This window comes from Chlorocebus sabaeus, chromosome 20 (assembly GCF_047675955.1).
Source record: "Chlorocebus sabaeus isolate Y175 chromosome 20, mChlSab1.0.hap1, whole genome shotgun sequence".
NCBI lineage: Eukaryota > Metazoa > Chordata > Mammalia > Primates > Cercopithecidae > Chlorocebus > Chlorocebus sabaeus.
In genome coordinates this window covers 120243453-120256505 of record NC_132923.1, presented here as the reverse complement: position 1 = coordinate 120256505, position 13053 = coordinate 120243453, and the positions used below count along the sequence as shown (strand labels likewise).

General features: G+C 48.6%; 3 non-coding genes and 1 pseudogene across 3 annotated transcripts; 1 reads left to right on the top strand and 3 right to left on the bottom strand.

Annotated features, from left to right (window-relative positions):
• Nucleotides 1-6532: 6532 nt before the first annotated feature.
• On the bottom strand, nucleotides 6533-6606 carry TRNAN-GUU (transfer RNA asparagine (anticodon GUU)). Its single transcript has one exon. It is a non-coding gene; the product is annotated as a tRNA-Asn (tRNA).
• A 2813-nt stretch (nucleotides 6607-9419) lies between these two features.
• On the bottom strand, nucleotides 9420-9491 carry TRNAE-UUC (transfer RNA glutamic acid (anticodon UUC)). The gene has a single exon. It is a non-coding gene; the product is annotated as a tRNA-Glu (tRNA).
• Nucleotides 9492-10006: 515 nt separating this feature from the next.
• On the top strand, nucleotides 10007-10515 carry LOC119624196 (putative protein FAM231BP; annotated as a pseudogene).
• Nucleotides 10516-12590: 2075 nt separating this feature from the next.
• TRNAG-CCC (transfer RNA glycine (anticodon CCC)) lies at nucleotides 12591-12661 on the bottom strand. Its single transcript has one exon. It is a non-coding gene; the product is annotated as a tRNA-Gly (tRNA).
• Nucleotides 12662-13053: the final 392 nt, after the last annotated feature.

Here is a 13053-nt window from a genome sequence, read left to right as displayed (position 1 = left end):
CAGCAAGTGGACAATCATATTTGAAAGTTGTGCCCAGTTAAATCAAAGGACACGATCAACCTAACAAACTCCTCTATAAACTCCCTTGGAGCCTTCAAAAACCAGCCAAATTTCTCCTTGAATAAAGCCAATTTGGACAGAGGAAATGGCACATATACTGTGATTGTTCCCTTATCTCTGCTAGCTACCTCCCACAATGGACAGAGTTTCGATTTCAGGGGCTGATATAGAGTTCCACTCCTGGTGGTACTGGTTGGGCTTACTTCCCTTGAGCAGTGGGGGATATAGGCTGGAGCTAGCTGAATAAAAGGGAGGGGTTCCTGATGACATTGGGGTGGAATCCTGCACTAGAGAACTGGCAGGACCCCTCTCAGAACTGGGGGACTGAGAAGACCCTGGGGAGGGCATGGGTCTTCCACGGGGTGCCGCTAGGAAGGGAGCATCGGGGATATCCCACGCAGTTTCTTGGTGTGTGACATGAGGCAGACACATCCTGCAGCTGGAAGTAACATGAGCCAGACACATCCTGCAGTTGACTGCTAAGTCAGAATCCTGGTAGGGGGCCATAAAAGCCTGTACATAAGGAAATTCTCCCCACTTTCCTTCCTTTTTACTGAATAAGTACAATTGTAAAATAGTATTAAAATGTAAAGAACCAGTTTCAGGTCAAATTTCTTGTTTTCCCAAGAAAATGTGTTTCCTTTTCTTTGAGCCATCTAATTTGAATTTGCTCCAATTGCTTTAAAGACACCCTAGTGAGGAGTCCTTTGGGATGGTTGCCATTGTCCCCACGCCTAACAAGGATCTCTACTACACCCAGAAGGTTTTAAGTCTAGCAAAACTTCAGTTACTTTTCCTTTCAAATTCCCACCTCCTGCAGAGAAGATGTAAGTACAGGTAGCAAAGTGTTATGAAAGTAACACTCCTGTGTAGCACGGGGCACTCAGGGCTCCGATGCTCAAAACCCACCAGCTCCTGAAGCTTCTGGGAGCCAGAGAGAGTCAGCCATGAGAATGCCACACACGGGCACTCAGTTCCTGGAAACCCTGCATAAGATGCGGGATCCCGAAGCCAGACTGGGGGTCCCTAGGGTCTTGGCTTTGGGTTAGGTGTGGAACCATAAATGAAGGTTCAGCCTGTCTGCCTGTGTTTCCTGGCGTCTTTTTCACTCAAATTTTGAAAAGCAGTCGCATTTCTTATATTGGAAACTCTAGTAGTTAAAAACAGCAGAGGTTAACATTTTCAGAAATATGTCTGGTACCGGGAACTGGGAGGGTTTGTGTCGTGTAGTGAGTACATGTTTGCTTCACGTGTCAAAGGTGTCCGGTTTGAAATCGGGCAGCAACACCTTGGTTTTTCTGAAGGTTGGAAATACGTAGGTGATTCTAAAGAAACATGAAAGGAATGCCATTACTAATCAACAAATCTGCTCCCAGCGAACCACACCTTGGTCCTGCTAGTCAGAGTGGTGGGGAGGGAAGCGCACATTTGTCAGCGGGCCATCATTTCAGCAAGGGAGGTTGAGGGCAACACAACAACGTAGAGTTTTAGATCGGGAAATCTCACAACGTTCTCTTCATTCTCTTCTAACGCCTGAATTTCTCCACGGGCTGACAGTGAATAAGTGATTACCACTCTGAAAGCTCAGGAGTTATTTCCTGGGGGTGCTGCTTGGCTGCCCTCCATCTCAGAGCACGGCTGTGGAACAGGTTGATTTGCCTGAGAAAACCAATCTGAAGCTGCATCTGGACCTCAAGCCAAGGGTGTGGAGTCAATATTCCATATTCACACCAACTAAGAATAGATAGAGAGTTTTTTTTTGTTTTTTGTTTTGTTTTGTTTTTTTTTTTTTTGAGATGCAATCTTGCTGTTGCCCAGGCTGGAGTGCAGTTGTGCCATCTCGGCTCACTGCAACCTCCACCTCCCACGTTCAAGTGATTCTCCTGCCTCAGCCTCCCGAGTAGCTGGGATTACAGGTGTGCACCAACACGCTCAGCTAATTTTTGTATTTTTAGGAGAGATGGGAGTTTCACCATGTTATTCAGGCTGGTTTCGAACTCCATACCTCAGGTGATCCACCCATTTCAGCCTCAGAAAGCACTGGGATTACAAGCGTGAGCCACTGTGCCCCACATAAGTAATATTTTTCGGCCGGGCTGTGCAGCTCACGCCTGTAATCCCAGCATTTTGGGAGATGGAGGTGGGAGGATCATTTGAGGTCAAGAGTTTGAGACCAGCCAGGCCAACATGGTGAAACACTGTCTTTACTAAAAATACAAAAATTAGCCAGGCATGGTGGTGTGTGCCTGTAATCCCAGCTACTCCAGAGGCTGAGGCAGGAGAATCACTTGAACCCAGGAGGGAGAGGTTGTGGTGAGCTGAGATCACGCCACTGCACTCCAGCCTGGGTGACACAGCCAGACTCTGTCTCAAGTATTTTTATATTAACCATGCATACCTTTCCCTACCCCAAAATAATCTTTCTCAGAAAACTGTAATTGCCCAAACCACCCTCCAGAGGTTTCAGGAACCAACAGTTTTAATAGACACAATGCCCGATGTGTGGTGTACAGGTCCCGGAAGTCTCTCACCCACTTTCTCACCCTTTTCTCCTGCTTTTGCCTTCTATTCTCCTTGACAGGTTTGGGGTCACTGCATCCAGGGCTTGCTTTGCCTTCTATTCTCTGGAGGGAGCGCTTAGGCACTTGGGCACCAGAATCCTGCTTGGAACCACTGAGTGGCCAGCACTGCTGTAGCTGCAGGCCAAGGCATCCGAATCCTCAGGGACCTGCCCTTGACCCAGGTCAAAGGTCCAAGGGCTCTCTTTTCAGCTTTGTGCCAGCCCACTTCAGATATACACGTCTTCCTGGAGGTTCAGGTTCTGCCCAAGGCCCAGCACAAATCTCATGGATCAACCGTGACTTTATGATTTTTTTTGCCAGGACTTCATGGATCCACCAGGAATACAGACTAATGTAAAATGATTCCTATTTCTAAAGGTTATAAACCCATAGAAACACACCGGAACTTACCTCCCGCTCTGGAAGGTGAGCTGAGTGGGCTGGAGGGGTTGCTGCTGCACTTCAGGCCAAGCACTAATTCCTCCAGTATCGCAACCCTGCCCCCAAGGCAGACACGTTGATGAGGAGACAATGTATTACCATCTTTTATTCCAAAAACGCCAATGGGACTAGGTACGGTGACTCACACCTGTAATCTCAGCATTTGGGGGGCTGAGGCGGGCGGATAACTTGAGGTCAGGAGTTCAAGACCAGCCTGGCCAACATGGTGAAACCCTGTGTCTACTAAAAATACAATTAGCTGGGCGTGGTGGCGGGTGCCTGTAATCCCAGCTACTGGGGAGGCTGAGGCAGGAGAATCGCTTGAACCTGGGAGGCGGGGGTTGCAGTGAGCTGAGGTTGCAGTGAGCCGAGATCACACCACTGCACTTCAGCCTGAGCAACAGAGTGACACTCCACTAAACAAAACAAAACAAAACAAAAAGCCAATAGGATTTTTCTTTCTCACATTTCCTCAGCTTACAGTGGCCCTGCTCCTGGCTGCTGAATCTCTATGTAGACAAGACTCACCAAGTGAGTAATAAAGACTCCAGCAGATGCAACAAATGAGGTTTATGTTGACAGTGAGAAAACAAACCAAACCAAACCAAAACAAACCAAACTACATGCTTTGGCCAGAAACTGAACCTAGGGAAGAGGAAGAAATTCCACCTGAATCACTAATGCTGCTAGTTTAAAAAATTCTGCTTAGCTTACGATGCATTCACTACTTCTAGATCTGATTTTGTTCACCATTCACATTAGTCCTAGGGTTCATTTTCCAGACTCCGTTACAGACATGCAAATCAACTGGTTCAAACCGAATGCAATGGCCGACTGTTTTCAGTTACACTGAACCCTCTCATTTTTCTGGAGTTCAATCTGGGGTGGAAGGGAATGACAGCCTGGTGCACAATTGTTTCCAGGCTAGGCACAATGAAAAGGATCGGTGGCAGACTCCCTGAATTGCGGAATTGAATCTAAGTGTCCGGGGAGAGCAAGACAGAGTTCATAGGACAAAGATACAGTGAGAAGAGAGCTGAGCAGAGAGAGAATCGGGGCATATGTACAGGTTCTGCCACCAGAGTATTCTGCAGAGCACTAGTTAGTGCATGATTGTGAAAAGAGTAGCTGACTAGTGCCAGGGAAAGAACCACCTAAGAAAATCATGGAATTGTGTCTGGTACTCACACGGTGCAGAAAACAGTATCTGTTCGCACCAGCCAGACTGGAATTATTCATAATTCATAATGCTTTCGTAATGGGATATAATTAGCCTGGGACTGAGCACTACTTCTGAACTATGTAAAAGTTCATAAAAGCAAGATCCACAAGAACCAACTGTTTACAGGTCACTTAAGTGCACCCCAGGAAAAATTCAAGACAATTTATAGGAATTATAAAATATAACCTCCTGGTGGCATGCAAGAAGCTAGTATGCAAGAAGGTAAATTTCACAATGTCCAGTATCCAATTAAAGAATACCAAGTATGCAAAGCCAGGAAATGATGACCCATAAAGAGGGGAAATAATCAGTTAATCAAAGTTGAACCAGACCTAACATGATGTTGGAATTAACAGAGAGGACAGCCAGGCGCAGTGGCTCACGCCTGTAATCTCAGCACTTTGGGAGGCTGAGGCAGGTGGATCACCTGAAGTCAGGAGTTCGAGACCAGCCTGGTCAGCATGGTAAAACCCTTTCTCCAGTAAAAATACAAAAATTAGCCAGGCATGGTGGTGCATGCCTATAATCCCAGCTACTTGGGAGACAGAGGCAGGAGAATTGCTTTTGCTGGGGAGGCAGATGTTGCGGTGAGCTGAGATTGCAGCATTGCGGTCCAGCCTGGGCAAAAATAGCGAGACTCTGTCCTAAAAAACAAACAAACAAAAAAAAAAAAACAAAAAACACACACACACACAGAGGACTTTAAAACAGGTATTATGACAATATTTTATGGGTCCAAAGAATTAAGCAGAGGTATCGAACATATAAAAATGGTCGGAATCAAACTTTAGAGATTAAAAACTATAACATCTGAGATAATAAATTGACTGGATGCAATTAATAGCAGATTAGACACTGCAGAAAAAAAGATTAAGAAACACAAAGCCACGAATTATTGAAACATCCAAAATACAACTCATCAACTCATGGAAACAATTTTTTTTTTTTGAAATGGAGTCTCCCTCTGTTGCCCAGGCTGGAGTGCAGCGGCGTGATCTCGGCTCACTGCAAGCTCCGCCTCCAGGGCTCACGCCATTGTCCTGCCTCAGCCTCCGGAGTAGCTGAGACTATAGGCGCCCGCCACCATGCCCAGCTAATTTTTTGTATTTTTAGTATAGACGGGGTTTCACTGTGTTCGTTAGGATGGTCTCAATCTCCTGACCTCATGATCCACCCCCCTCGGCCTCCCAAAGTGTTGGGATTACAGGCGTGAGCCACTGCGCCCCGCAAACAATTCTTTTTTTAAATGAACAGAGCGGCAGTGAATGATAGTGCAAGTTTAAGACATCTAATAGGCAAGTTAAAGGAGTCTTCCAGACAGAGGGAAACTGACACCAAAAGAAAATCTGGATGAAAAAAAAAAAACCACTAGAAATGACATCTACATAGGCAAATATATAATTTTAACATCTGACTGTTTAGCCGGGCATGGTGGCTTATGCCTGTAATCCCACCACTTTGGGAGGCCGAGGCGGGCAGGGATCACTTCAGGTCAGGAGTTCAAGACCAGCCTGGCCAATATGGTGAACCCCCTTCTCTACTAAAAGTACAAAAATTAGTTGGGTGTGGTGGCCCAAGCCTGTAATCTCTGCTACTCAGGAGTCTGAGTCAGGAGAATCGCTTGAACTCGGGAAGCAGAGGTTGCAGTGAGCCAAGATTGTGCCCCTGCACTCCAGCCTGTCTGATAGAGCAAGACTCATCTTACAAACAACAAACAAACAAACAAACAAAACAAAAACACATCTGACTCTTTAAACAAAAGTAATAAAGATGGATTGGAAGGTTTATAACACGTGTAAAGTAAAATGCATGACAATAGCATAAAGGCAGGGAGAGGAGTAATGTGAAGAGGTATGGTGCCACTTGAAGGAGACTGTGATGGGTTAACTTTTGTGGAAAGGAAGGCGGAATATTTGAAGTTTCTCTCTTCATATACTTTCAGGTTCCCATACATACAACCTAGTTTGTTCTGGAGAGATCTTACTTTCTAGGAGGCTGGGAGGGGAACCTTCTGCTTTGTGTCCTCATGGGATGCACAGGACACAAGGGAACAGTCTTTCACTTTTAAATACGGTGGTAGGCCTGAGGAGAAACACCTGCAATTTATTATTTTTTAATGAGATGGGATTCTCACTGGTGTTGAACTTCTGAGTTCAAGCGAGGCTTCCCCTAAGTCGGCCTCTCAAAGTGTTGGGATTAACAGGCCTGAACCACTGCGCCTGGCCACAATTACCAACATTTAAAATCACGTCCCTGGGTGGGCTCGAACCACCAACCTTTCGGTTAACAGCCGAACGCGCTCACCGATTGCGCCACAGAGACAACCTCAACTGGGTGATTTCATCTCAACATAGATTAAGCAATCACTGAACTTTAAGGGTTGCCGTTCGTTCTCTGCAGGAAAAGTGTGCAGACAACAAAGCTTCAAAAAACGGGAAAGGCTGAGTCCACTACTCCTGTTGTTGCATGTTAGAAACGCGCGCATTGCGTCCCTCTGAAGCCAGAAGGGCGGCCGAATGGTCTTCACCCTGCGTTGACCCTCGCCTCCTTCAGAAGCCAGTGCCTCTGAAAATACCTGGATCTGCGACCCGAGCCTGAGCCTGGTAGGGCCCAGGGGAAGCTGAAGGCTCCGACGGCTCTCATAATAGCTCTTTCTGTTTTTGCTTTTGTTTTTTGTTTTTTTGGGGGTTTTTTGCGCCGCCTTCAGGCAATCGTCTGCTCCGCTTGCTCTCCCCTCACTCAACTCGGCTTCAATAGATGAGGTCGGTGGGGCTGGAGCGAGAAAGAGGCAGGGGAGTCAAAAGGGAAAAAGTGAAAAGGAAGAGGGAGAAGAAGGGGATACCAGGACGAGACAAAGGGACAGCCCAGGATGCCCGGGCAGAGGGCACAGGCTGGATGCAGAGAAGATGGGACATGTATCAGAATGCAGACGGGGAAACGGGGAGAACACGTGAGAAAATCACCAGAACCTGTAGCTGCCCAAAAATAAAGAAGTAAAAATATCATAATGTTTTTACATTAAAAAAAAAAAAAATCGGGGAACCAGGCGCGGTGGCTCACGCCTGTAATCTCAGCACTTTGGGAGGCCGAAGTGGGTGGATCACTCACTTCAAGTCAGGAGTTCGAGACCAGCCGGGCCAACATGGTGAAAGCCCATCTCTATGAAAAATACAAAAATTAGCTGGGCGTGGTGGCGCATGCTTGTAGCGCCAGCTACTCCGGAGGCTGAGGCAGGAGAATCGCTTGAACCTGAGAGGCGGAGCCAAGATGGCGCCACTGCCCTCCAGCCTGGGTGACAAAGCGAAATTCTGTCTCTCAAAAAAAATATGTAAATAAATAAAAGAGGGGTGGGGAAGCAAAACGACGAGCAGTAAGTGTGGGGCGCATTGGGATTCTACAGTGGTTAATACTCTGCGTTGTACCTGCAGCAACTTCTGTTCCAATCCGAATCCTGCTACAGTCAGACTCTATCTTGGACCCACTGGGGCGAACCCACGTGTCTTCTGGTTTGCTTTTAATTCCTGCACCAGCTGTGGCCTTTATCTGCAGCCAGAAAGCCAGAAAGCAGGGTTTACCGCTGGCCCCACAGCGCCATACTGTCTGGGGAAAAGAAGGAAACCCAATAGTACACAAACAACGGCCCAAAGAGAAACCTTCGAAGTGCCCTATGCCTCACCGTTTAGCAGAAAATATCAAGCAACTCTCAACCTAGCTGGTCTGTAGCTTCCACGAATAAAATAATGTATTGCAGTCTTTCTGGTTGAGATATTTCAAATATTTGGTGGAGCTTTTAATGAGAGAGAGAGACTCGAGTGTGGAAGAAAAAAATGAGGGGGTGTGAGGATGAGGCGACTTTAGGACAGAAAAAAAAAAAAAAAAGACAAGGAAGCCACGTAAACGTTTTAGGGTGGGCGTGAGGCGATGTCAGTCTTGAACCTGGTTATGTTGGGTAAAGAGCGCAGCCCTCTTCCAGCACAAACACGGTTTCCCACATTGAGGAAATCACAGGATCAGCAACTCTAGAGCACGATGAAGAAGCTTCACTCTGGGAGAACCCCCTTCGTGACCACGGTCCCTCCCCCGCCAGGTAAGTGGGAATTAGCCCATGCCCTGCCGGGACAGCACAGCCCCCTCGCCCCGGCCGGACGCTCAGGATCACCCTCCCCACTGCCGCCACTCGCCATTCTTCCAAATCACTCTCCGCCCAAGATTCCACCGACGGTCACCCCACACGACAACCCAGGCCGCCTTTCAGCAGCGGCTCCTGCCCCGCAGCCACCGCGTCCTCTCACCCCCGCGGTTCTGCCCGCTGCCTCTGCCCCGTCTGTGCACTTCACCTCCCTGGCTCCCGCTCCCCCCTGAGCTTACAGTGGACGCGGGGTTCTCCGAACCCCTCTTGGGAGCACTGAATGGAAAAGGGGGACAGTGCGCAAGTTCTTGGTAGAGTGTAGACATTGTGGGATTTGACTGTTTTACCATTGCTTCGACGTCCTAGTGCTGATTTCTACACCTGCCTTCTGCTTAGGGCACCGGCAACAGTTTTCCATTTGTGCCTACTCCACCTGCTGTCGTTGTTGGGTCAGCGAACATCGCCTCCCTCTACCGCTCAATCAGCAAACCGGACCGCCCTCGAGGACCTCACCCGCCGCTCATCCGCCTCCCAACTTCGCGGGCATCGCCTCCGGTCTCCTCTTCCGAAGGCCTAATGAGCACGTTAGCTGCGAACGGAGGTGAGGAGGCTCCGCTGACTGGCCAGTGCCCGTGTCCAGGGCTTGCACAAACGCACGACTTGGCTTGGCCTGTCTCTTAGTTATTCGCAGCTCAGCTCGCTACGCGCCTCCAGGGCGGCCACGGCAAAGAAAGGGGGCTTATTGGGTGGAACTCCATGGGGGCTGGCATCTCTGCACGGCTGTGTACACCTGAGCGAGACGCTCAGTCGCTCACTAAAGCCGCTTCCGCGGATAACGGACACGGAGATAAATATGTGCGGTGTACCACGAGAGGTGGTCTCCCAGGACTTGCACTTCTTCGCCCGGGTTTGCCCCTCGCTGCGGAGAGGGCTCTGCATCCGGCCCTTGGCGCTGACTGCGTAGTAAAGGAAGATTTCTGCGGGACAGCGGCCAGTGCAAAAACAATTCCCTGACCGGGAATCGAACCCGGGCCGCGGCGGTGAAAGCGCCGAATCCTAGCCACTAGACCACCAGGGACATACACAAGGTCCCTTGCTCTCCCTTCTTTGCTCTGAAGCCACAGTTTCCCTGTGCTCTGGGAGGACTTGGACCTTGTGAGGGTCGCTCTTTGCTCCTGGAGTCGTCTCACAAGGCTCTTCCATCCCTGCTTTCTTCAAAAAAGAGAGCCTGCAGGCGACACACCGAGGGCTCCGAGAGGGACACCAAGGTCAGGAGTCCCAAGTCCTGCAGCGAGTTGCAGCGACCCGGCCGCAGCTCACCACTGAACTAGACATGCGCCTTTGCGAGGCGGCAGTAAGTGACCAGATGGTCCCTGGTCGCCAGGTCCGGAGCCGCGCACCAGATTGCCAGGAGGCGGCAGGCGCCGGGGGTGAGACGGGGGCACCCTCTGCATCATAAAGGATCCAGACCCCGGGTAAGATGCGTGAAGCAGTCAGTCATACCAGGCCCAGAGAGGACCCGCTGGGACATAAGAGCCTGCATGTGAAGCCATGCCTTGGGCCACCTTGTTCCTCAAAGGAGTGCCTACTTCCATGGGGTCTTCGAAGGGACTGTGGAAAGAGAGGCCTTCAGCCCACATCTCTGAATGCTTTTCCACCACAGCATGCCCTGTGGCCTTTATCCGGCTGGTGTGGAACAGTCAGACCCCTGCAGGGCTGCAGAGCCTCTGTACCTGGCGGCATCCCAGCCTGAGTGCCAGAGCTCAGTGGGCAGGCCCCTAAGCAGGTAGAGAGAAGGCCACCTTTTGGACAGAATGTGTGGGAGGAGAGCGACGGCTCATCCATTCAGGTTCCTCACAAAATGAGAGTCAGGAAGATCAGGGCGCAGACCTGATTTCCCACTCAGGGCTGAAAGCAGACAACCCGAGGGAGAGCAGCACCTGGGCCAATGAGGTTGAAGACAGAAGACTACAGGTACTCCTGCCCTCAACCTCAGCCCCTCCCACCCACATCCTCCACGCCCCCTGACCATCTTCCTCAGAAGTGTAATAGGAATCCAGATTCCCCCTCGCCTGGTTGCTGCAGGAGGTACAGTGGCCTGATGGAGCCTGAGGCAGGTGTGGCAAGGTGTGGATTGTCTAACTGGAGGTTGGGAGTCCCGGGTGCAGAAGGAGAAACTTAGAGTGCAGGATTTGGTGGTATGTGTGTGGCAGTAGGTGAAAGAGACAACTAAGCCACTTGAAATACCATGAGAATTCAAATTTAGAAAATTCCCGGGGAAGTATGCATGCAGGCATTCATGAGATCCAGAAAACAGCTGCTGCATAACTGCATGTTGCGAGCAAGCCCTAAATTGCTGATTTTTAAACAGCCTGATGCATTCACAAAGACAATTTCTGAATAGTCTTAAGAGCAGAGGTGCACTAAAGCCACTGTGCCCTGCAGCCCAGGATCCCAGTAAGTTCTTTAAGGACCATTTATGGAAGATTTTTGGAGTTGTCCTTGGTAACCCCCAAGAATGTTTTGATTAGGAGTAGAATTTTAGATGTCATCAATTTAAAAATTAAAACTAAAACTCTGGAACTCATAGAGAGAGAAAATTAAGGGAATACATTCACTATCCTGAGTAGAAAGATTTCTTATAGAACATAAGAGGCTTTAAAAATAAAGGAAAAAAATGGCAACATTTCATCAAATTAAATGCTTTGAGAAGTAAAATTAAAATCCGAAGCCACCCAACCAACTGGACAGACCCCTTCTTGGCCAGGGAGACCCCAGGGAAGTCTTGAATACTGAGTTCCTGGCCTGTATTAGGAAGCTCAGACCCCTGTCCTTATACTCTCTCCCTTTTGTGGTTTAGACACAACTGACCAGCATTATTGTTAAAATAGAGGTCATAAGACTGACAGAACAGACTCCTTACAGTAGTAAGATACCACATTATAAACAAGACCTAAGGCCATGCCAGGCAAGGTGAAGTCATGCACCCCTCAGTTTAAAGAATAAACTATGTTCTAATTGCCACAGGTTTTTTTTTTTTCTTCCTTTTTTTTTCTCTACCTAAACAATCACAGGCCTTCAGATAAGCAATGCTGAAGCACTTGCAGCTCACCCGTTACCATAAACTGACCGAGCCCTCCCTACACAAGCCATCACTACAGCTTTGATTGGACAAGACACTGATTTCAGTAACTTTCTCTTGATAAGAGACCACTGGCTGTGGACTGGTTCTGGATAGTGCAGAGGCTGTGTTCTTCATTGTCTTTGTGTCCCTGCTTCACCTTTTGAAGCACAGGACCTTATTATAATGTACTTAAATGTTGTCTCCACCCCAAAGTGAACAGGGGTTGCATGTAACAGTCATGTTTACTCAGCATGCATGCATGTTGACCGAGTCTGGCTCTGTTGCCCAGGCTGGAGTGCAGTAGCGTGATCTTGGCTCACTGAACCTCTGCCTCCTGGGTTCAAGCGATTCTCCTGTTTCAACCTCCCAGGTAGCTGAAATAGCAGGTGCATGCCACCACGTTCGGCTAATTTTTGTATTTTTAGTAAAGACGGGATTACTGCATGTTAGCCAGGCTGGTCTTGAACTCTTGACCTCATGAGATCCATTCGCCTGGGCCTCAGGAAGTGTTGTGATTACAGGCGTGAGCCACCATGCCCGGCCAAATTTCAGGCCAACACCTGTTGACACACATTACCACACACACACACACACACACACGGAATCCCTAGTGGAACACCGATGGGCCCACAAAACACGCGGAGGCCGCAGTGGCTAACGATGTTAGCAAATTCCGCTCACGGTATCTGGCATACAGCCCTGAGGGTACACTGTCCACCTTTGCGGAAGGACCAGTATTCACCGCTCCCCTCATCTCCACGCAGATTCTTCCCCACACGCCTCCCCTTTCTTTGGGCCGCTGATGCCTCTTGGACCTCTGAGGTGACTGCCCCGCCCGCAGCTTCTTTCCTTCCAGGAGCTTCTCCAAAGTGGCTCAGTGGTAAGCCCCAGGTCCAGCAAGCGCGATGGAACCTAATGGTTCTTTGCGTTCGCAGGGATCTTCATAGGGAATAGATGAAAGTAACAGGTACCAATATCAAAACCACAGTGACTCAACAGAAACCATCTGTGCTTTCCCCAGTTGCTAAGCGGTTTTTTGAGTCCAACACTTCTTGCACTGGCCGGGAATTGAACCCGGGTCTCCCGCGTGGGAGGCGAGAATTCTACCACTGAACCACCAGTGCCTCTCTTTAACTGTCAACTGGAGGATAAATGAAAAGAGTATCCACAAAGACTTAGCAACTGTTCCAAGCGGCATTTTCTACAGTCGACTAAAAGCTAACAAAGACATCCAAACCAAATGTTTTTATAGGAAACTTTTACTAGACAAAGTTATAAATATCAAAGTAGTTCATCTGTCACATCAAACTCTTCACTCTGAACAAGGTCTTTCTACCTGCATTACAAACCCCTACAATCAAACATCAGAAATTCATTCATATTTCTTTCTTCTCATCCTAAATCTTCAATTGTCAACCTCAAACTGCTGCCTTACAGGTTCTGAGAAGGTAACTTAACTGGTAGTTTAGGGAAGTAAAGTTCAAATCCAGGGAGGAAATAAGAAGCAGAAGCAGAA